This window comes from Maylandia zebra, linkage group LG11, assembly GCF_041146795.1.
Source record: "Maylandia zebra isolate NMK-2024a linkage group LG11, Mzebra_GT3a, whole genome shotgun sequence".
Lineage (NCBI taxonomy): Eukaryota > Metazoa > Chordata > Actinopteri > Cichliformes > Cichlidae > Maylandia > Maylandia zebra.
Genome location: NC_135177.1, coordinates 27,619,398 through 27,643,667, shown reverse-complemented (window position 1 = coordinate 27,643,667; position 24,270 = coordinate 27,619,398). Strand labels below are relative to the sequence as shown.

General features: G+C 42.0%; 1 protein-coding gene and 1 long non-coding RNA gene across 2 annotated transcripts in view; both read left to right on the top strand.

The window, feature by feature from the left end:
• The window catches only part of fhl3a (four and a half LIM domains 3a), a 36,257-nt gene that overhangs the window by 2,164 nt on the left and 9,823 nt on the right, over positions 1-24,270 (top strand). The gene's annotated exons all lie outside the window — the stretch shown is intronic.
• LOC143421106 (uncharacterized) lies at positions 11,850-13,211 on the top strand. The gene is made up of 2 exons (XR_013100860.1): positions 11,850-12,254; positions 12,333-13,211. It is a non-coding gene; the product is annotated as an uncharacterized LOC143421106 (long non-coding RNA).

Here is a 24,270-nt window from a genome sequence, read left to right as displayed (position 1 = left end):
TGGAGCCAGAGGCAGTCCTCTACTAATTAGAAGGTCACTGGTTCAATCCCTGACTACTGTAATCTGTATGCTGAAGTATCCTTGGGCAAGTTTTTGAGCCCTGAGTTTACCTCAGTGCATTCATTGGTGTGTGAGTGTTGCTCATGATGGTTAGGCAAGGTGCTTATACATAAAGTAACGTGATGAAGGCTTGTAGTAGAAAGTGCTTTGAGTCCCCATTTAATGCAGAAAAATGCTAAATGAATTATTAAATAAGGTGTGTTTTAATGCAAAGACAACAACTGTTTAAATCAACATTAGATCCAGCACCCTTGTTTTCTTTGTGTCACTACAGAATTGAAGGGATGTGCTCTTTTTGAACTCTCGTTGTGCTTTCACCATTGACAGGTTATGTTTATTATTTTTACACAAATGCTTTGCCACAGTGACAAGCAGAAGTAATACCCTAGCAACCAAAAGACAGTCATTCTGTCCCATTTAGCATCTGGGGAGCTTGCCTTGACAGAGCCCACGGGCTGTATAATGTATTTGTTTGCTTTTTTCCCTCTTCCTCTCTCCCTCTCTGTTTCATTGACCATGGTCACATTCTTCAGAGGTCTCAGTGTTTTCTAAAGGTTTCTCCCTGCATGGTGGTTGGACCATGGCCAGCTCTAAACTGTAGTGGGACTGCAGCTAAATGACTTGAATTGGCTGTAGCTAGTTTTATGTGTTGGCACCATTTGAAATAAGGCCAAGGATAATGATGGAGGAACTGGTGGTCAAGTGCTTGCAGGTGGTTTGAGAGCAGAATATAGATTTGTAAAGAAGTGGTTCTCCCCTGACATTTCGCATTGTATTTTTCCTGTCCCTCGGTGGTATGTGTCAGAGTTTTATTTTGATTACTGCTTCAGCTTCTTTCAAAGTTAAGGCGTGTGTGTCTTTTAAAAAGATAGCGGTGTCTTCCTAACCCTCACTTGCATGCCCCCACGCTTTGGTCCTTGTTGTGTCTTGTTTTTCTTTTCAGTTAAAAATCTGAAAATTTGATTATCCCAGTACAGATATGAGACTGCATAACTTGTTTCCAGAATTGTAATGTCTGTGTTACATGTGAGACCATATAAGGCAAAATGTAGTCCTTTCTGCTTCATATACATACATATATATATATATTTTTTTCTTTTTTTTCTTGAATGTGTCTCCTCCACCGTTACTCACTTCCCTCTTCATTAGGATATGGGGGCGCGTGGCTGGCAGCATGAGTGTGTCTGCATTCCGTGAAAGGGGGGAAATGACCTCAGGTTTCCTGTGTGGGGAAGGCCCAGGTGCTGTGCTGTTATTGTGAGGGTCGCAAGACTTCCTCCATGGACGCTTTGTTGGTAAACGTCTGAAACATGATCCCTTGAGCCAGGGCCCCTGTGGGAGGTAGTGCCCCCCTCGCCCCACCACCACCTCACAATTCATTCATTTTGCCTAACACGTGTAACTGCTCTTATTTCTCACTGCCACAGTGTTCAGTCCATATGAGATTTTATGTAAGGAGAACTCAAACTTCATATAGACTGCAAAGGCGTGTTAAAGGTAACTGACTCTGCGCTAATGGGGTAATTATGCTCCTTTAGGAGTGTAATTACGGGTCTGTACCTAGCACTTACAATACAGTACCTGCTATCCTTAAAGGAAATACTGTTTTCAGAAGAAATACCAAATTGTGAGGATGGAATAATAGGTAACTTATAACTACACACCTGCGAGTTTAATACAAGCTAATTATATGGCATGAAAGAGTACATCACTCCGCCTTTCACCTTATCCATTCAAGTTTTCCACACGTGTCCTATAAATTTATTACACATTGAATTTATGGAAATCATTCATAGCTTATCAGTGTTTCCTTTGCAGCCTCTCACATGAAACAGATGTTGTTTGGGTGCAGAAATCCTGTCGATTCAATGCTTCGTCATCACATTCAGTTGTGCGCTGAAGAAATGTGTTAGTCACTCATGACTCTTTCTCTGCGCCCTCACCTAAAGGGAAGAGAGTAGGGTCATGTGCCAACAGATGTACGGGACCTGATAAAAGGAATGTCATGTAAAACCTACGGCCGTTACAAAGCCTTCCATCATCTGTGTAACCTGACTTGTTCCTGAGAGCAGGATCCCAGAAAAAAACTTTCGTTAGTTTCTTGGAACTCATTCAAGTCCGCTATGTGTTGACTGAAACTTTGCCAAAAGGTGTGAAGATCTTTGAATTGCATAATGTAATTGGTTGCTTAAAAAGTTGGCACCCATAAATGATGCTGTCCTGGGAAAGTAGTAGATTTTGACAAAGAGGAAGAATAGTTGCAAGTCCCATCAAGAAAAGGGAGAAGGGAGGACTCAGAAGAAAGCTCAAATTCAAAGTCTGTGGACAAATTGCAGGGCTTTTATATAACTGGTAATAAGATGTGTGTTATAAATTCATATAACTAATGGTTATGTTGGGCTGTGGCTAAATCATAGGATAACCTATGGTTAATGGAAGTACTTGAGGAGAGGAATGTTGAGTGAGGAGAATTTCTTCAAGATCCAAGGTAATAAGATGTTATTCCATCCTCATATGTCTGCTAGGGAAGATGAAAAAATAAAGAACCAGTGCTTACACTTCAGATTGTAACACCACACTTTTTGCATGTGGAATAACAGAGAGAGATTCTTCTGGATAATATAATGAGGGACTCACTGAGTTGAAATGATCATGACTTCTGTCACAAGTAGATGACTCTCAAGTTGGTGTGTCTGTTACTTATAGATCCCTGATCCTGATCCTACCTGCTAAAATGCTTTGTAGGTTACTACATGTACATTAATCTAACAGCAATCATCAACTGTATCATCCTTTCCATTGGATGGTCTTGTACATTGGCTTAATTAGGTAATAATTTGAGAGCATGTGACAAACAGTCCTTAACCACGCAGTGATGCACAGCAGGCAACAAACACAGCAACAGTGCCTGCAGCTTAAAATGCCACCTTTCAAAACACTGCAACCCCCAGAAAGAATGGGTTGTTAGCAAAGAATTTCTTCTAAACAACATACTAGCAGACCTCTGTTCTCATAACAGATGTCTTGGAAAGGTAATTAAAGCTTGGCTCTGTATACCTGCACTGTTTGTTCCACCACAGCACTACTGTATCTCACCTTTACCCCATGCTGCAGTAGTTGTGTCTTTATTTGGCTGTAACTTCAGTTTGCCGCAATGCCAACTGCGCTGGTGTTGATTGCTTCCCAAATACTTTATAGGGTCGGCTCTCACATCTGCACAGAATGAGCCCAGACTGTGACATCACAACAGAGGAAGTGCCGTCAATCGAGTTTGGGTGTGAAGCAAGCTGTTTAGCATGTGCACATTTTTATTTGACTGCTCACAAATGTTTGCTGTGTTGCACAACTGTCTCCAAGGAATGAACCCCAGGGAGTTTACACGATGTCCTGTGTGAAAAGCTGGTACATGTTCAGAAGTGAATTATCTTGTCTCTGATAAATACAACTCTGTTTATTTGGAGTGAAGCTGTAAGAGAGCACGTTCCCCCTTGCTTAACATAAACACTGTAAAAATGCCTGCTCTGCATGATGAAACTAGCAAATAATGAAGAATGTGATTCTTTAGCCAGAATATCTTGCTCCATCTTCGTAGTTCTTTTTTGCCTTTTGCGCGCACGTATCGCAGGCACACATGCATACTTTTCTACCATCTCACTATAATCTTTACGGGTCTGTGGCAGAGACAATAGTCTCTACAGAGAAAACAAGCTGAGACAAGCCAGACTCGCTGCATACACAGAGGTGTGGATTTATGTCAGTCAATAAATTGTGCTGTATATGACAGTTGTGCCCTTTTCAAAATACACAGAGGAGAACGCGTTCACTACTGCTTGGGTAGCATTTGGCACTAATTGTAAACCTGTCAACGTTACATAGAATAGGTGTTCGAAGAGGGCAGGATATTTTTTGGCCTCCCTTGCTTCCCTGTCTTCTCTCACCTTTACTGGATACTGACTGGCCCTCATTCAGTGCCTTGGAGGAGCCATAAATGGCAGAAAGTGGCCGTTGTCTGGCTATAAAAGGACGTTAGCTTCTCTGTGAGAAGACGACGGTGATGTACGACTAAAACGACTAACAGAGAACTGGGAAGGGATTTTGTGGCTTCTTTGGTTGAAGTGAAAAGCGAGAATGAAAGGGTGAGATGGCTAGGAGAGGTGAGCGCACGCATTTATCAAAGGACTGTTACAGAAAGGTGTAATCAAAGGCAAATGTACATCCCTACTGTTTATAGTACACTCTGTGCACCACCTCTCTGTCTTAGAGAAATTTCTATTAATTTGCAATAATTTCAACAACTATTTACTTTTATTTCAAAAATGCAAACAAGCAAAAGAACACATTGTGCATCCAGCGATGCGTCTGGCATCATCTCTCCACTATGAAACTCCTTAAAAGTGATGCAGTGTAATCTTAACAATGAAATACTGCCGTGTTTGAAAGTGTGTTCACAACCAGCCAATCACATTCAGCTCAGGATGTTTTTAGTACTTTCAGCACAGCTCCTAATGATTCAAACTTTTCCAGCACCCCAGAATTATGTAGGCGTTGTTTTACTTTTGTTTTAGCGTAATCACCTGGCATTGAAAACCATCATTGGCTCTGTAGCAATTCCAAACCTTTTTACCAAGGACAGAAAGTCCACGCATGCAACACTGAGCATGGAGCCTTTCACTGTTTTTGAATATGAAGGGAAACTATATATTTGCTGAAAATTTACAGACAATTTCAGACACTTAAACTTAAATATTGCGTAAGTTTACATGCATTTCATATATAATTTTTGATTATTTGTTTATTATTACTTATCGGATATATGTTGGGCTGTGATGCAATTATTCTTGGATATAGTTGTCTGCACAGTTCAAAAAATTATATTAAAAAAAAATCTAAAGCCAAGATGTCGTCATATGATGACTATGTCTCTGCCACAGCTGGAAAAACATAAAAGGGCACACAAAATAGGCCTTTTTGCAGAACATGTGGTACATCAATACACATATGGCTAAATGAATTTGAAAAATAGTACCTTGGAGTGCTTTTGCAGCAATTCAGTTTCATTTGATGGGGAAAAATTATAAATGTCTGGACCTCATTGTTGCAGCCTCAATGAAGTGTATTTTTGTGTCTCTGGAAATGTCTTCTTTTTGTTCCCTTCTTGCAGCTAACCGTATAGTGTCTATGTTGTCTTATCCGAGCATTATAAGAGTCACTGTGTAGTTTTCTGCCCTTATGCGTAGAAATAAAGCTGTCTTTGTGATGTTGTAGAAATTATGTGACAGATACAGACCCCCCATTACAACTAGCAGCTTGATGTATTGTGTATGGCCTGGGCAGCGAGTCAAACCACCTACAGAGATGGTTTTTGACCGCATTAGTGGCAGCACAGTACAAATATGACATTTCTCCAACACAATGCAACATCCGGGTTTTAAAAAAAGTTTTTTAAAAGTTAGGATGCTGATGTGCAATAATTTGCAAATCATTTAAACCCCATATTTAACTGAAAATAGAATATAGGCAAGTCAGATTTTGAAGGTGAGATATTCTACTGTGTGTTTAAAATTATATTTGATAATAACTACCAGCAACACATTTGAACATAAAGATTCTACATAAATGGATATAAGCTTTTCTGACGCTTTGCTCACATATGACGCACAAGAAATAATTTGGTTTTATTTATATAAAGCCATTACACCACAACAATTGTCTCAAGGCATCTTTATATAGTAAAGTAAAGATGCTAGAAGGTAACGTTAAGGTCTCGCCTTCTTCCATCCTGCTAAACGCCCCTCAGAACGAGACAGTCTTCCATATTCATACTATATTCTCCAGTCTTTTCAGAAGCCTGGCAAAAAACACTAAGTTGTTTTCCTACTTGTCCTAAGGTCCACCATACGTTTGCAATTCTGTCAGTACTTTAATGGACCTAAACATTCAGCTTCAAACAGAACCACATCCAGTGTTGGCAATGGAAATTAGATCAATGGGTAAAATGCAGGCCAGACGGTGAGCAAAGCAAAGCAGAGGGCCAATGACACAAGCGCCATGACTTCACTGTGGAAGTATTCAACCCCCCTTAAAAAACCCCATCCCTCATCGCATCGCACACTTTCTCAACACTGGTGAGTGGAAACTGTTTAAGGTTTAATGATTGCTGAAGAAAAAAGAAGGAAAAAGTGTCCTATAGTATGAGAAGACTTGCATGATCAAGCTCATTTGAGACACTGCGTGTTTCTTGAGAAGGTCAGGCATTGGATTATCTCAGTGTCTCTGCACAGCACTTTGTGCCATGTAGCTTTTAACCTTTATCTACTGCTAGTCTAATAGTGAAGGTGGGTCCATGTATCCTGATAATTTACACTTAGCATGACTTACATTTACACTTTACTTGATCGATGAAGAGGCTGTGAAACCAGGATGCTATCCTTGTGGCTTTAGCTAAGTCCTCAACTTGTGTCTGTTTTGTGTTCAGCACAGTTCCCAAATCATTCTTCTATATAGGAAAGAGAAGCAGGACAAAAGCTGAATAAGGTCAGACAAGAGTCGGGTAGGAGCTCTGGTTAATAGATTGAAAGAGATAGACAGGTCTTCTTTGGAAGCAACATAATTCAGCAATGCTATCAGTGTTTACCAAAGCACCTGTTTTCACATCTCGCCTCTCCATTTAACAACTGCAGCTGGGTCTTTGCATTTTATCACCGATAATGAATTAGGTGGGGAAGATGAATGGTGTTTTGCATGGCTGCATGATAAAGAGATCCCAGTGTGTGACACTCTAAGATAAGGACCTGACGGATTGCAGCTCTCTTTCGGCAAAGTCAAGAAACAAGCTTGGATTTCTGAACTTGCGGCTCATCTCGGGGACTTAAAACAATCTCAGATAAATCTACTGGGATGTATTGTGTATCACAGGGACTGCTGTTTTTTGATACTAGTGCTAATCACTTTTAGGTGACTATACGCTTACATCTACTACTATCACTCCACCTCTCCCTGGTTTTTCTGCAATGTTTTTTTTTTTTTACTCCTACGGCTTTGCCTAGGTCACTACACAAATAAATGAATGCACTTGTGCGATTGTGGCCTTGTGAGTGGATGCAAGAGCTCAAAACATAAATGATCAGAACTAGTAAGGGACAAAAGACATATAGTCTGAAGCTTTGTTCGATGGCGGCAGAGAAAAGGGGAAATCGGTAGGTGTAAGAGCAACTGAGGGACGTGGGGAGGTAAGGGTGGATGCATGTCAGTGTGATTTATGGACACCTTTTGAAGTGAGCTCATTGCAGCCACAGAGCCTACCTGCTGCATTTCAGAACCGAGACATTCTCCTAGCAGTCAGGCGAGGGGGATGTCTGACCTCTAGGTCACTAACCTCCACTAGTGCACCGCTCACATATACACATCCTGGTTTTGTAGCCAATCATCATGTGTTTTGTTGGGGGTTTTTTTCCAGAAAGCATACATGCACTGCCAAGACATCAGGTAGTCACATGACTTGGCCCAGAGTAACCTATTTAAAGGTTAAAGCAAACAGGGAGACTGACAAAGAGGAAAAAGAGGCGGCTGATCTCCGGATCCTAAAAAGTGGGTCACAGGAGATATGTTCCTACACAGTCCTTTCTTCTTTTTTTTGCATCAGTATGCAGAAATATAAATGGAAATTTATACAATCTCAAGTTGAGTCTGAATGGAAACTGATTTTTATCGTCCCTTGCACTTTAAATCTCACTCTACGGTAGTCTCACCAACAATGACATCATTGTTTGACTAAGTAAGGCTTCCATCTTCCGAACTGCTGGTGAGGGTTCGAGTGTAAGGGGGCGCCTGATCATCAGCCTGGTGTGAATTCATCAACTACTCATCATGTTTAGATTGTTGTTACCAAGATCTTCCCACTGTGTTTGAAACTCATTTCCTTAATGCATCAGACTGCTTGACCCTATCAGCTTCATTTATGTGAGCAGAAAAGCTGGAGATCATAAATATGAGAGATAATTACACCCAACAGGAAGTCCCCACAAAGAAAGTTAAACAAACGGTGTGTGTGTATGCAGCTGCTCATTGCACTCTTCGTGCCACTTATTGCCCCCTGTTTTGGTTGCAGTGTTTATTTTTTGTTTGATCTCTCTACACTCTACCCTCAGCTTTGTGTGCACTTGCATTAGGTGTGTGTAAAAACGTCCACAATTTGCTGCAGGTGTATCTGTGACTTTGCCCTTCCGCGGGACTGTTTCACTGTGTTTAGACATAATACATCTGTTTTTCATTGTGACTGTGTGTTTGCAAAATGTATGTGAACATCTCTCTGAGAAGTCCCAGAGATGTCTGTGTTTGGGGTAACAGGAAGAAGCAGTGTGTGTGTGCATACTGTCTTGGACTTCTCATTGTTATCCACCGCATACGGGTGAAAGCGGTCATCGGCCAGTAGGAAATGAACCTGGGTATGTTTCTCAGACTGATTAGCAGAGTAAAGGAAGTGGACATCACATCTTTTTTTTTTTTCTTTTTTTATGACCGGGGAACATGACGCTTGCGTTACAGGCTTCGCTCTTGAAATAGTGAGGAAGTCCAGAGTCGCCTTTTCAGGATGGCATAACACATCAGTTTTCACATTGCACCAGCATTCCTAATAAAACGTTGGGTAGTGCCCTCAGGCAGAAGTGAGCAGGATGAAATGAGAGCTAAACGTCACTGCCAAGAGGTTTATGGTGCTAGGGAATGAGGGCACTGTTTACTTGTTGCCATGGAAATGTGTCTGAGAAGGGAAAGAATGGCAACATGTACTGGAAATGACTTCTAAGCTAATCATCCCAGCCAGTTCACAATTGGCATGTTACCCTTATTTTCTTATCCAGTGAATTGCTTTTTTGTTGTTGTTGTTGTTGTTGTTTAAATAAACCTGTCTTTTCAGGGTAACAGTGTCAAAGGGGGAGAGAGGTGAGTGTTCTGGTCTGCTACGGTTATGAAGGACAGTTTGTGCAGCTGTTGTCAGGAACGTAGATTTCTCTCACCCCTTATAATGCATAAAACTCATAAAATCCCTGGCGCTCAGTGAATGAAAACATCCACCTGCTTATTACAAAATGCTGAATATTCATGTCTGGGGATATTTGGATGAATGTCTAAACAGAGAAATAATAAAAAGCTCCCTTGCCTTGATATTAACCTCAGGGTCAGGTGCCATCACTGCAGCCACGAGCCGCAAGTCTAAATGAGTTAAAAATAATTGCTTGCACTTGTGAGTGTATACTCAACAGTTGTGTGTGGCATGCTCAGATTGCTGAGTGTGCGGGCTGTGAAACTCTAGCCTGGTTCCTTGATGTCCTGGCTAGTTATGCTGACTAAGCAACATTAGGAGACCACCTGGGAATGACCAAGAGTCTGAAGGAGCCATTTTGTGTCTTTTGGTTCTTTAGTTAGCCTCAGGGCTGGTTTCCCAGCCATGAAGTAAGTATAGTCCTAGACTACAAACTTTTATCAATGGAGATGTTCATGGATTTATTTGCTTTTTGCTCTGTTTTGCGTTGTTTTTTTTAGTCTGGGACTAGGCTTAATCCTCGTCTGGGAAACTGCCTATAAATTTCAGTGCCCCCCTGTGACTAATAGCCACAAAATCAGTGTCTAAGGAGCAGAGGTCTGAACATGTTTAAGTTTCCCACCTCTGTGGCCATGCTTATCCAGTATACTTTAAGTTTAGACATAAAATACGAGTGCATAGTTAATTAATTGTGTTAGCAGGTATGTGAAACATTGGTGACTCACATTATAGGCAGGATTAAGTGGATTTGTGCATGTGTGTGAGTTACCCCCAAACATTACAGTTGTTTTTACAAACTTTGTTACTACAAAGTGTCAGTTGCCTGAACCCACTTATTGAATCAATCACTCTTTTGGCAAAACCATAAGCATTTTTTACCTGTTTAGACACATCTTGTCAACACATTGTCATTGTGATGCACCTGTGTTGCATAATGGTGAGCACAGGTGACAAAAGTCAAACACAAGTAAAGCTCAAGTGTCACTGGTTGAACACAACAATTCAAAATTTATCACACTTGTGGCTAATGATGTGAGGGTACATATAAGCCAGAGCACTGGTTTGTGAGGCACTACAATGGATAGACATCCAAAAAAAGGAGTTTGTGTGAGAGGAGGTTGAGCAGGTCAAGGTGGTCGAGGTGGTCAGCGAGGTCAAAGAACAGTACGGTAATTTCAGATGAAATCAGAGCTACTGTGATTGATCATGTCCTTGTCCATGGTATGACAATGAAGGAGGTCGGACTAAGGGTACAACCAAAAATCAGTAGATTCCACCATACTCCCCTTTCCTGAACCCCATTGAAGAATTCTTCTCCTCATGGCGGTGGAGGGTATATGAACGCCAACCTTACACCAGGATAAATCTCCTGCAAGCCATGGAACTGGCCTGTGGTGACATGGGTGTGGAGGCATGTCAAGCCTGGATACGGCATGCCAGGGGTTTTCCCCCCCATTGCCTGGCCAGAGTAAATGTGGCCTGTGATGTAGATGAAGTCCTGTGGCCTGACCCAGTACGGAGAAATGATGCTGTGGCGGAGTAATGCACTTCTTTTCTTTGTACTTCATTTTTAATATTTGTGTGCTTTATTTCTACGTACAAGTGCTACATGTAAATGCACAGGATTTCTAGAAATGCCCAGGTATTTTGGTTTGCAACATGCATTTAGCCTAAATAAACATTTATTTCTACCACTTCATGTCCTGAGCATTGTGTTTTCCTTTTTTCTATGTAGTGTTTAGTGACTACTCAGTAGAGTATTTAATTTAGATTGACTTGAGGCATGATTTGATGGCATAGTTCAGTTTTGAGCACAGATTGAACTGTTTTGGGGTGAAAGTTTGGTTTTGAAGAAGAGTCAGAGGTTTTGTGAATGTAGCTTGAAAATTGGGTTTTGTGTTCACAGTTTGGGGAAAAGGAGAGTAGCTTCCCAGGAATGAGTCTTAACAATCGAGAAAAACTGTAAGACTTGATTTTAGGTTTGATGTTAGAATGACATAACAGTTTGACTGGGCAGTGTCCTCTCAGAGACGCAAGTACAAATGCATGTGTGTTTGTATGTTAACTAATGACAGATTCAGTCACTGTGCTACATTACAATGCATCAATCTGTGGCCCTTTCAGACAGGTCTCTAAAGGAACTCTAAAAATGACTGCTCCTCTTGTTTTCACTCAGAGTGAAAACAGCCATTCCTAACAAGGTCAAAAGTTGTAGAACACAGATTTAAGTACAACAATAAAGACATAGCCATAGCAAATAGAAAAGAAAAGGAGAAATGTCCATGACTCCATCACAAGTTATTTTTATTATATCACAAAGCATGGAAAACAAAGTCAAAGCATTTCCAAACCACTGTGTAATTACATTTAATTTCCCAAAATGCCTTAAACAGGTTATTCTGCCCTCACTGATACACTGGATACAGTTATGCAGATAGATAAACTCCTCGACAACTGACAGGTGTATCGTCCCTTTTATTGACGCTGCCTTCAATTATCAACGGAGTGAAACTACAAACAGAAGAAATAAGCAATATTCAGCCTATATATTCACACGATAATGCAAATCAGTTGGCTAAACTAGCTAACATTGGAAAGAAAGTAAATCTGAATACAGTACACCTTTAACCATAAAAGTGCATAAATAATAGCCAATATAGTTGCATTAACTCTTGTTCAACTTAAATACTCACAAGCGATGCTTTCTGTAAAACAACGAAGAGGATGGATGCAGATGTTTATCTGAACAACATGCTGAGTAGGGATGGGTATCGAAAACCGGTTCTTGTTGAGAACCGGTTCCCACTGTTTCAATTCCTTGGAATCGTTTGCCATTTTTGCAAACGATTCCCTTATCGATTCCAGTCGCCCCGAATGACGTCACCACGTTGCGGAGCGTCATTTACCTGGCAGGGAACACGGCGCCTAAGCGGCTCAAACGCTCAAAAGTTTGATTATACTTTATGAGAACCGATGACAACAGGGCAACTTGCAAAGTAGATATTTCATTTAAGGGAGGAAACACTACGAATATGCAAAAGCATTTGCTCACAAAACACGCGATGACACGCGTTTTTAATTCCGCTCCGGACTCGTGACTCTCAACCCAGCAGCAGCGCTAACGTTTGCACGTCCTCTCCCGTTAATGCGGCAGGTAAATAATCAACTAACAGTGCATATTATGTTAGCGCAATCTGCCTTATTACAAGACCTGCCATTACTGTACATGTAGGTGACCATGATGAGAGAGACAGACAGAGTCTGGCTCAGATGCTGGCAGTTCTCGCTGCAGTCTACCGGTAGCGTCTCCTTTCAGGCCAGGATAGACTAATGTCACCGAGCAGTGTCTAAGTTTGTGGTCAAAGGCTTGCACCCATTTGCCACAGCACATGCCCCCGATTTTTGGTAAGTGAATGTGTTTAATTGTGGGCAGGGACATTACTGGATATTCTTGTGTAATTGCCAGAGAACAATTTATGTTATACTTTGTTATTGCTACAGAAGAATGTTGCAGCTTTAAGGCAGGGATGACTCCTGGAGTTGCTTTCTCACTGCATATGCTTTATTTCACAATCAGATCGATTCGATAACAAAAACATACAGCAGCTCCTCTCCTACTCCTAGCCCTTCGCTGCGGTGGAAAAAAGAACGACTTCAATCCCCTTCAAGGAACATACGTACAAAATAGTTTTCCTGATACACCAATGGGGCGTTCAATGCCATCTTGTAAATATGAGTACTCTGGCAGAGTAACAGTTCAAATGAAAAATACACCAGAACAAACAAGCAAACAAAAAAAGAAGTGTGGGGTACCTTTGAACCAATGAACAAAGTATAACAATTTATACTTTTTAACATAACCCGACCCCGTCAATATGTGATATGTCTCACAAGAATATTTATTTTATTATTTTACATTTACAATTTTTTTTCCTGGGGACCCTGTGACACCCCATTGAAGAGCCGTAGGCTGGATCTCTCAAGATCTCACTGTTGGGTTTGTAAGGCCATGTTACTCCTAAATTTCTATCTTGTTCAAAGAGAAGATATAAAACAAAGCTCTGAGCTAATCGACCTTAGTGTTCTCCTTTTTAAAAAAAAAAAAAAAGAATCGATAAGAGAATCGATAAAGAATCGAATCGTTAAACAGAATCGAAAATGGAATCGGAATCGTTAAAATCTTATCAATACCCATCCCTTATGCTGAGTCAGTCTTTTCTCAAAGTGTGCTGCATTACTAACTCTACAGCTAATAACAAACAAATCTTGGCATGAAAGAACTGTAGCGACTCTTGCTGGTGGGAAGAAGAACTACACCAGCACACTCCCCGTCTGACATCTATTGGATGTCATCACCATCTTTAAGGATCAATGTCTCTATTAGTATTTCGCAGCAGGAGTACAGTCTCTGTCACTGGTCTTAAGAAGGTTTTAGATATTCATCCAGAAGTGACCTTTACCTCAATCTTTCTGACATGTCCGTCTTGGCTAGGAAAGGTCTCAACAACCACCCCCATGGGCCAGTGGTTTCTTTTAGCTCGACTGTCCTTTAGAAGAACTAGATCTCCCTTTTGAAGGTTTTGACTCACAGATTGCCATTTTCTTCGCTCTTGGAGTGTCGGCAGGTACTGTGTTTTCCAACGGTGCCAGAAGACATTTGAAAGATGTTGCACTTGTCTCCATTGGCGTCCGAACATATCTTTATTGTCAAAGTGTCCGGGTGGTGTAGGTGGTAATCCAGTTTTCTGCGTAAGGAGGGTAGCAGGCGTAAGAAGAAGGGGGCAATCTGGATCTGATGAGACTGGTAGTAGCGGTCGAGAGTTTACAATAGCGGTTACCTCTGCTAGAAGGGTAACGAGAACCTCATGGGTCAACAGGCGAACTGAGTTGACAGTTAGCATAGAGTCCAGTATGCGCTTCACGATGCCGATCATGCGCTCCCAACTTCCTCCCATATGAGAACTATGAGGAGGGTTGAAGATCCATGTGCATTCATTCTTGGATAAAAAGTCTTGAATTTCCTGGTTGCCGCAGTGTTTTGAAGTTATTCCGAGCTCCTTGCACGCTCCCAGAAAGTTGGTCCCACAGTCGGACCTCAGCTGCTTTACTGGTCCTCGGATAGAGATGAATCGTCTCAGAGCATTGATAAAACTAGACGACTCCATCGTCTCGATGACCTCAACATGAATGGCCCTGATGCCCAAGCAGGTGAAGATGACGGCCCAGCGTTTGCTGCTAGCAAGGCCTCCTCTTGTTCTCCGAGAGCTTATTGTCCACGGTCCAAAGACGTCAACTCCGACGTAAGTGAACGGGGGGCAGACTGTCACACGATCGATGGGTAAGTCTGACATTTTTTGCGTTTCTGTGTTCCACCTGAGCTTGCGGCAAATTACACAGTGGTGGATGACTGAACTGATGCTCCGTTTCCCACCAACAATCCAGAAGCCAGCGGATCTCATGGCTCCCTCTGTGAAATGGCGCCCCTGGTGCTGCACCTGTTGGTGGTAGTGTCGGATTAGTAAAGTAGTTAAATGGTGGTTGCCTGGGATGATAATGGGGTGTGCTTCGTCGCTTTCCATGCTGGCTTGTGAAAGGCGACCACCAACCCTGAGACAGTCTGCATTGTCTTTGAAAGGAGAGAGTTTTCTGAGAAGGCTCTGTTTTGGAATGTCTTTTTGGGCTTGAAGACATGTGAAGATGTCAGGGTAAACCTCGTGTTGAAGACCACTCAGAACAACGCTCTTTGCCTTACTGTAATCTTCTGGACTAAGACTTTTGCAGATATGCCAGCCATGACACCCTTTTGGGGGAGTGCTATTCCTGTAACACCTTGCAATATGAATGAGCCTTGCTATTGCTCTCAACAATGACCCCCAAGTAGAGAAAGACGCAAATCGTCTCGTTTCGAGGAAAGAAGCCACGACATTGGTTGAAAGTGATGTCACTGTTGGACGGATCTCAGGATCTGATTCAGGATTGACTAGTTCAAAGGTATGTTTAGTCACTTCAGGAGTTGCTCTCAGTAGGTAATCTGGTCCTTTGAGCCATGTGCTTGATGAGAGTGCACTAGCTGGGATTGATCTTGAAGCTATGTCGGCTGGGTTAAGCTCTGTTGGAACGTAGTTCCACTGCTCTGGGTTGGACGATTTTCGAATCCTCTGTACGCGATTGCATACATAGACGTAGAATCGTCTGGATTCATTCTGTATGTATCCAAGTACCACTCTGCTGTCTGTGAAAAATCTTGTAGAATGGAAGGGAACATCAATTTCCTCTGTGATAATGTCAGCAATCTCGACAGCAAGAACAGCTGCACATAGCTCGAGCCTGGGGATTGTTATTTCTTGCTGCGGTGCGAGTTTTGCTTTGCCAAACATGAATCCCAGTTCATTGTTGCCTTCTGAGTCTGTTAGCTTGACATAGGCTACTGCAGCGATAGCTTTTGTAGACGCGTCACAGAATACACAGAGCTCCCTTTTTTCTGCACCATTGAAGGATATAGAGGTGTACATTCTCGGTATTCTGACTTCTTCGAGAAGTTTCAGGGACTCTTTCCATGCACTCCACTCTTGGAGCAACTTTTCTGGGAGTGGATCATCCCATTGACATATGTCTGTGGAAAGTTCTCTAAGGAGAGCTCTGCCTTTGATGCTGACCGGAGCTGCAAACCCGAGAGGGTCAAACAGACTGTTGACAACTGAAAGTACCCCTCTGCGGGTATAGGGCTTCTCAGCAGTGGACGCTTGAAATGTGAATTTGTCTGTTGCAATGTCCCAGCTTATTCCAAGGCTTCTTTGCATAGGTGGAATGTCAGCTCCTAAGTCGAGGTCTTTTAGACCTTTGGCTAGATCGTTTTTGTGGAATGCCTTCATTACGTCCACGTCATTGGATGCAATCTTGTGTAGCCTCAGATTAGATGAAGCCATAGTGTCTTGAGCGTTTTGCATAACAACAATGGCATCAGTACTTGATTGGAAGGAGGCAAGACAATCATCTACGTAAAAATGTCGTTCCACTAGATGTTGTGTAGTGATGTCTTGCTTGTCTCGGTCCTCTGATGCCCTTCTGAGTCCGTAAGTTGCAACCGCGGGCGACGGGCTGTTGCCAAAGACATGTACAGTCATTCTGTATTCCACGATCGGTTGATCCATGTCATTGTTTTGGTGCCAGAGGAATCTCAAAAAGTTCCGGTGGTCCTCCCTGACCACGAAGCAATGGAACATTTGTTTGATATCGGCTGTGACTGCCACCTTTTCTTCACGGAGTCGCATCAACACACCCAACAAGCTATTGTTGAGGTTGGGCCCAGTAAGAAGAACATCGTTGAGGGATACTCCATTGTGTTGTGCGCTTGAGTCGAAGACAATGCGTATTTGTTCCGGTTTGCGCGGGTGGTACACGCCGAAGAAGGGGAGGTACCAGCACTCTTCTTCTTTAGTGAGTGGTGGCGCTATCTCAGCGTGGCCATTGTCAAACAAAGTTTGCATAAAGTCTGTAAACTGACCTTTTACCTGAGGGCGTTTGTTCAGCATGTGGCGTACTGATGTAAGGCGTTGCATAGCCTGCCGCTTATTGTTCGGCAGCCGTGGCCTGGGTGAACGAAAAGGTAGTGGCGCGACCCAGCTGTTAGCACTGTCCTGGTAGACTTCCTTATCCATTATCTGTAAAAAGGCCCTTTCCTCCTGTGAGTAGCCGAGGCTCTCGTCCAAACTTGTTTGTTTGAAAACTGTTTCTCCAATCGAAGAGTGCTTTCTTCGCATTGGGGTGTTGACCTTGTTGTAGCCTTGCGAGTTGAAACTTTCCTTTACCTGAATGGCATTTTTGCATGGAAGGAAGTGACTTGGACGACCATTGTCTAAGATGTTCGTTTTGAAAATGTTAGCACGCACGGGTTTGTGAGCTCCACCCAGGCAAACGTTGCCAATGATCACCCATCCAAGAGCTAGCTTCTGTGCAAATGGCGCATTTGGAGGTACATTGCGCTGGTCGAGAACTTTGTGTGCTTGAATAACGTCCGTTCCAATGAGCAGCAGGATCTGAGCACTCTGGTCGAGAGCCGGGATTTCGGTTGCGATTTCCTGAAGGTGGGTGTGGTTTCGAGCAGCTTCAGCTGTGGGAATCTCACTGCGATTGTCGGGTAGCATATCACACTCGATAAGTGTCTGGAGCTCAAGACGTGACGTGCAATCTGCCGATTCCACAATGAAGTTAAAAGCTCTCCTCCCTGTCACTTCCTCCAATCCAGCACAGGTTCTCAATTTATATGGAAATGAGTTTCTTGTGATGCCAAATGTGTCAAAAACCGATGATTTTGCGAGTGACCTGTTGCTTTGGTCGTCTAGGATGGCATAGGCCTTAAGTTTCTTTTCAGGTGAGTTCTTTGGGTAAATGAACACAAGGCAGATCTTGGCACATGAGTGACTTTCAAATTCACTTCCACATACTTGTGTGCATGTCGAGATAGCTGTGGGCCGTGCTGCATTGCGCTCCCCGCCGTCAACTGTTACCGGCTCTGCAATAGTAGCTGTCGCAGTAGTCGTTGATGCCAGTCCCGGATGAAGAGCTGTAATGTGTAATTTTGAATCACATTCTGTACAATGTATTTCTGACTTACATGTCTTTGCCTGGTGGTTTGTAGAAGCACAGCATCTGAAGCATATCATGTTTTTCTTGAGATAGGCCTTTCGCTCCTCCAGTGGCATTTCCCTGAATGCTCTGCATTTTTTGAGAGCATGAGGTCTTTTGTGGATAGGACATTCCTTATTTGGGTCCTCAATGTTTGTAGGAGTTGATTTCGGCTCCGTACTGACAACTTCGGTTCTGATAACTGAGATAGGTTCTCTTTTAGCGTGTTTTTCGTAAAGTTTATTCGTCTTTGAAAGGGCAGGAGGAGGCGGCACAGACTGCCTAAAGCTGGGGTCGTTGCGCATTTTTGCTTCTCTACTGATGAAGGCCACAAATGCAGAGAATGGTGGAAATGACACGCAATGGTCCTCTTTGTATTTAGAACCATAGTTCATCCATTTTTCTTGCATAGCATAGGGGAGTTTTTCCACCACTGGATTAATGCCTCTCGCTGTATCGAGGTAGAGTAGACCTGGAATGTAACCTTCACTCTTTGCGGCATCTATTTCTAGGAGCAGGTCCTGTAGTTCTCTCAACAGTTGTGGATCTTTGTATGAGATTTTTGGGAAACGGTCCAATCTGTCGAGCAGTGCGTTCTCTATAGCTTCGGGGGAGCCGTAGCACTCATTTAATCTTTCCCACACCTTAGCAAGTCCTTCAGAGGGATTGTTAATATGCACAGCTCTTAAACGATATGCATATTGCACTGATTCTGTGCCAAGCCATTTAATCAGCAAATCCAGTTCCTCACTGGCCGTTAGGTTTAAGTCACAAATTGCATTCTCAAACGAAGATTTCCATCCCCAGTAATCTCCTGCCTTGTCACTGAACCTTCGGAGGCCACCGGTGAGTAAGTCGCGTCTTGCAAGAAACCTGGCTATGTCAGAAATGTTTCCTTGTTGCATGCTCACCTTATGTTCAAATCTCGGTGAAGTACCTGGTGACATTTTCTGCATTAATTTTGGAGACTGGGAAACGTTTTCTCCTTTGTCAGTACTCAGAGGTTGAAGGACATATTCCTTTAAGGTGTCCGACCTGGTTGGCTCTTGTTTTGGCGTGAGGAATGTGACATTTGGTGCAGGCATTGAATTATACTCGGTATGGCCAATTGGGCTTGTGCTGTCTTTGATGATGAGCTGGTCTTTCACATAGTTAAAGGTGCGTTCCAAAGTGTCAACCCTTTGAGGTACACTCACGTGTTCTTCTTCAAGATCATTGACTGCTGTTTCAAAAACTATTGCTTCGGCGTGTGCCGCTTCCGCGTCACGTTCTTGTTGGAGGGCTTGTAATGTGGCCTCTAGACGTGTTTCCTCTACTTTAAGCTCTGCTTTCTTAACTTGCATTTCGATTTCCTTTTTAGCGTATTCAGCTCTTTTGCGTGCTGCTTCAGCTTTGGCTCGAGCGTTTAGGGCGGCCATACTGGCAGATGACCTACTTGTACCTTTTGACCCATATGATTTCTCTGAACGGACAGATGATGCTTTATCTTGTCTTGCTTCAGACATGGTTGATGTAGCTGAGTTGACGTAACATCCAAAGGTTGTCTTGTAGAAGGACGCTTTTTCACTATTCTGCCCTCACTGATACACTGGATACAGTTATGCAGATAGATAAACTCCTCGACAACTGACAGGTGTATCGTCCCTTTTATTGACGCTGCCTTCAATTATCAACGGAGTGAAACTACAAACAGAAGAAATAAGCAATATTCAGCCTATATATTCACACGATAATGCAAATCAGTTGGCTAAACTAGCTAACATTGGAAAGAAAGTAAATCTGAATACAGTACACCTTTAACCATAAAAGTGCATAAATAATAGCCAATATAGTTGCATTAACTCTTGTTCAACTTAAATACTCACAAGCGATGCTTTCTGTAAAACAACGAAGAGGATGGATGCAGATGTTTATCTGAACAACATGCTGAGTCAGTCTTTTCTCAAAGTGTGCTGCATTACTAACTCTACAGCTAATAACAAACAAATCTTGGCATGAAAGAACTGTAGCGACTCTTGCTGGTGGGAAGAAGAACTACACCAGCACACAGGTCAAAAGTGCCTGCCTCAAATACAAAGTAGGACCTGTGTAAAACAAGGGGGGGAAAGGACTTTGTGCAATTTATTAAGGTTAAAACTCACAAAAACCCATGCATGGAGTATGATACTCTTAACTTTATGAAGGGATTAATGGGGAAAAGTTCAGAAATGTTGTGCAATTGGTTTAGTTAGCAGGTCATTACTGAATCTGACTGTTCATGAAACAAAGGCACAAAGAGACAGACAAAAATATATATCGTTTGTTTTGCCATTGAAGATATTGTATCAAAAGGGCTCCCCCCTCCCCCTCTGGAGCATGGTCTCGTGAAAACATCCTCTCCTGGGGCTTGCAAACCAGTAAATGAATCACCCAGCTTGGAAGTGGAAGTACCCTGACCTCACTAAGCATACTTCTGTCCTTAGATCTGAATGGAGACTAGGGTGGCCACACTGAATACATGAGTAAAGAAGGGCTGTTAAAAATGGGAATACATTTATTCAAATGTTATGCACAGCATTACAAAGCAGGTGACTGAAAAGGTTCTCCACTAAACTGTGAAGGATTCAGATTTCAAAGGGATTCCCTATCCTGTGGATCATAGGGTTGGGGATGACGGGGAGGATGTGAAGATAGCAGTACAGTGACTTTCCATGCTTGTGCACAAATCTGCCATGGGAAACTTTGGAGAAACAGGTTCTTGGTTTTAAACTCTGTGTTTCTTTAAAGAGAGACACGGTCGTGGTAAATCCTCTCTGAAAGCTATATAGAAGGCTTAGAACAACTCTGTTCATTTTAACTATTCAAAGCAGGAGTAAGACTTTGAGAAAACTGAATTTTTGTCTTGAGATCTTTCAGCACCTTTATTGGCTTCCCTTTGTTGTTTGCCTTTGTTTTCTGCAGGAATCAACTTTTTGAATCGTTTGTTGTGAATTGGCTGTTTATCACACATTCTTTTCAGCGCCATTGTTTCTGAATTCCTTACTTTCCTCTCCTCACTCCACACTGTTTTCCACCTTTAAATATATTCAAAGATTAACTACAGAGCAGACTGTCAAGTTTTAGTTTTTTTTTACCTTTCTTGCCAGCTTTTACATTTTTTTTGTCTTTGTCCTCGCTCCCATTCTAGTTTTCCCCATGCCATCTAAATACCAGCACAGAGAAATAAAAAAAAGTAAAAACGCCGCTTTTCCTGCATTCTCAAGGCATTGATTCTCCAAAACCTCCACTGGCACACAGGAGTTAACTGCATAGTTCCTCCAATGCAAACCAGATGTGAGGCACTAATGTATGGCAGCATTTTTTTTTCTTCAAAGGAAGACAAATGTAGGCCAAAAATGTAGCCTTTTGACCATCTGCACACAGTGGTACAAAAATACATTCAGATTCAGTTCACTTCCAAGCTTTCCCTCATGGTGGTTGGGACAGCACTGTATGATTTAAAGTAATTGTAATGTTATTGTTTGGTGTTGGTGGAGTATTGTGGAACACTCGGATTGAGATTGGCTTCTGGAAACGGAGCGGTGACGTGTGACAATTGCATTTTCAGCTGGGTTCTTCTTCACGGAGTTTTGTGATCCATGCACACATGGAGGCCCTCTAGCTAACACGTCCTCAACTCTCAGTTGGGCCAAGTGACTGTCAGACTGTGAAAAATTTATGTTTTAAGTATAGCTAAATTAAGTGCAGTATGTGCTGGGCTTTTGTTTATCTTTTGTACACACATAAATCATTGTGTCAGATCCTTTTAATGAAGGACTCCAGAAGGTTTGAGATACAGTTCTTTCAAGCCAGCTGATATTCACTTGTAGCTTTTCCCTAATACTGCTGTGTGCACAACACAACAGACTGAAGGCTAATATTAAAAGACATTAAGTCATTTCCCACACTGGTCATTAAAAGCTGCCAAGAATGGACAAATTACAAAGGCCATGGTGACATTTGCTGTTGCAGGTACTCATTTTCTTCCTTTATGTTTATGATGTTGGCTTTAACTTGAGCCTTCTGTCGCCTCCCACTCCACACCAGGCGGTGTTTAAATGCTCAGAGGCAATAACAGGTTAGCCTTCCAGTGTCTGGTCCTGCACCCTGTACTCTGTTGTCAAGTCTGACCCATGCTTCCACAGAAGAGCAGTCTCAGGTGACCTCACACCAGACCATAGCTACGTCTCTCTGCCCTGCCACATCTTTCTCAACCATGTTGTTGAAAGAAACTCAGCAGAAGAAAGTGTCTCTGTGTACCTTTATATTCAGATGCTCCTCTAATGTACTGAGAATGTGGGTGGCCCAAGATTTCCTCTAATGAAAGACGGAGAGTGCAAAAATGACAACAGATCTAGTGGAGCCACTGGTTATCTACCAATAGCATCTTAACAGTGGCTTGGTGCCGACCCCATCAAATAAACTCTGATGACTGCAGAGTTTATTGCAGAGATTGCAGTTTGGATTTCTTGCTAAGAGTCTGCATAACAGCTACACTAAACAGCGGCATATTTGACTAAACTGTCAGTTCATTGTGGTGGATTTTTTTGCTACTTTTAAGTAAGCAAAGTTGTTGCTTAACACTAGAATTAAAGTGTTTTTTTGTATTTCCAAAACCAGCACTTATATGCTTGTTTAAATAAGCACATCTGTCTTTGAATAGAGCTGCAGCATTATCTCTCATTCATGAGCAATTTCCTTCTCTTCCTGTGATAAGACTCAGTGTGTCCTTTTGATTGCTGGACTTTATTTATCTGATCTAGTGAAAGCCAACAGGAACAGCGCACCAAACAACTGACTAATTTAGCAAATACATAGCAAAGTCCAACCCTGTTTTTGTTTTATTACAACCTAAATATTTCTGACCACTTTCAATGATCCTCACAAAAACAGCCATACTGATGGGATTTCGTTTGTTGAGTGACTTGTGGATTTGGAACATTTTCCCAGAAGGTCTAGTTGCGAGTCACTTGAAAAGAAAACAGAATGCAGTTCTTGTGACATTGTGTCATAAACCTAAGCTCTGAACCATTAAAAGAAATCTTCATTGTGCAATTCATACTTTGACTGCATTAGTCACCATAATGAAATTCTTCCTTGGTTTTGAGGAACTGGAATGAATGAACTCATCTCCATCAGGCTCTTTTCATATAGCCACTGGATGGAGACACAATTGTTTTCACAAGTGTTTTTCTTGCTAATGTGCTTTATTTTTCATATGCTCAAGTAGGCTCTAAAACGATATACTGAAATTTCTCCTATCTCAAAGCCAGAAAAGGCTTACTGTGTTTGGAAGATGTCCAGGCAGCAGACAGGACACAATGTGATCATATGTGTTTATCCAAATGCAGCTGTTTCACTTTTTCTCTAATTTATTGTAAGACTTTTGTAAGACAACATGCATTTTGCTTTTTATCTCACACTCTTTGCTCATTATCTGTTTTTGGGCTTCATTTCTACTTCATCACTGTCTCTGGAACCTTTATAGATGGTGTACTACTTGAAGGTGACCCGCACAAAACACACTCCAACTAGTTTGTGAGTCTTTTTACTGCCGAAAGATTCAGTCAGTTAAAGTGATTGAGTGGCTTTTGTTGCTACTACTTTTTCAAAGTAAATCAGGCTTTACTCTCCACAGTAAAATCCACACATTACAAGTATCCACTTGGATTTAAAAGCACACATGTCACAAAGGACGTATAAACACAGACCTACAATAACAAACTTATGCTTAAATGGCTTCTTCTTAACTACTTTATTGCATGCATGCCTCATATTACAATGTAACCACAACTTTTCTGTAATTTCCACCTTAAAATTAAACAGAACAATTTTAAAATATGCTCCTAAAGTGTCACTGCTGTGCCACGGCCGTGATGCTATTTCCTCCAGTTGTCATGCTGGCTTATCTTGGTCCAACCAGTCACACTGCTTCTGCACTGGCACTATTATTAATCTTTGATATGTGACATTTCCCCATTAACTGTTTAATAAAATAGTCATAAAATGTGTTTTTCTCATTCTTGTTGCTGAAAATTGATTCAGTAGTTTCTCTGTTAATGTGGAGTATATGTATATATCTTTACATATATAAATAACTATAGGAGTGTTTATTACAGATCATACACAGCCATCTGCTTTCTGTGGTCAAGATGATCTCTGTCCCCAGTTGGTGTAGCATGATGTCAGGAGATATTTTACAAACATGTTCTCCAGATAAGCTGCAGAGGACAAGGGACAGATTTCGCACATTTGTTCCCAGCAGGCTGTGTGACTGTTCATTTGGAATTAACCAGAGCATATGCAAAGTTTGGGCTGGGGATTAACAGGCCTGCCTGTGGGACTGGACAGGGTGTTTGCTAGCTCTTCAGTGACCAACCATGACTATGTTGCTCAGCAACAGGATACAGTCTGCATGCTCTGGTTGGTCTGTTGCTTTGTGGTGTCTCACAACTGACCCTGAACTTGACCTCCTGATGCCAATCATGGATGGCTGTAATGACTATTAGAATGTGGCCTTGGCATTC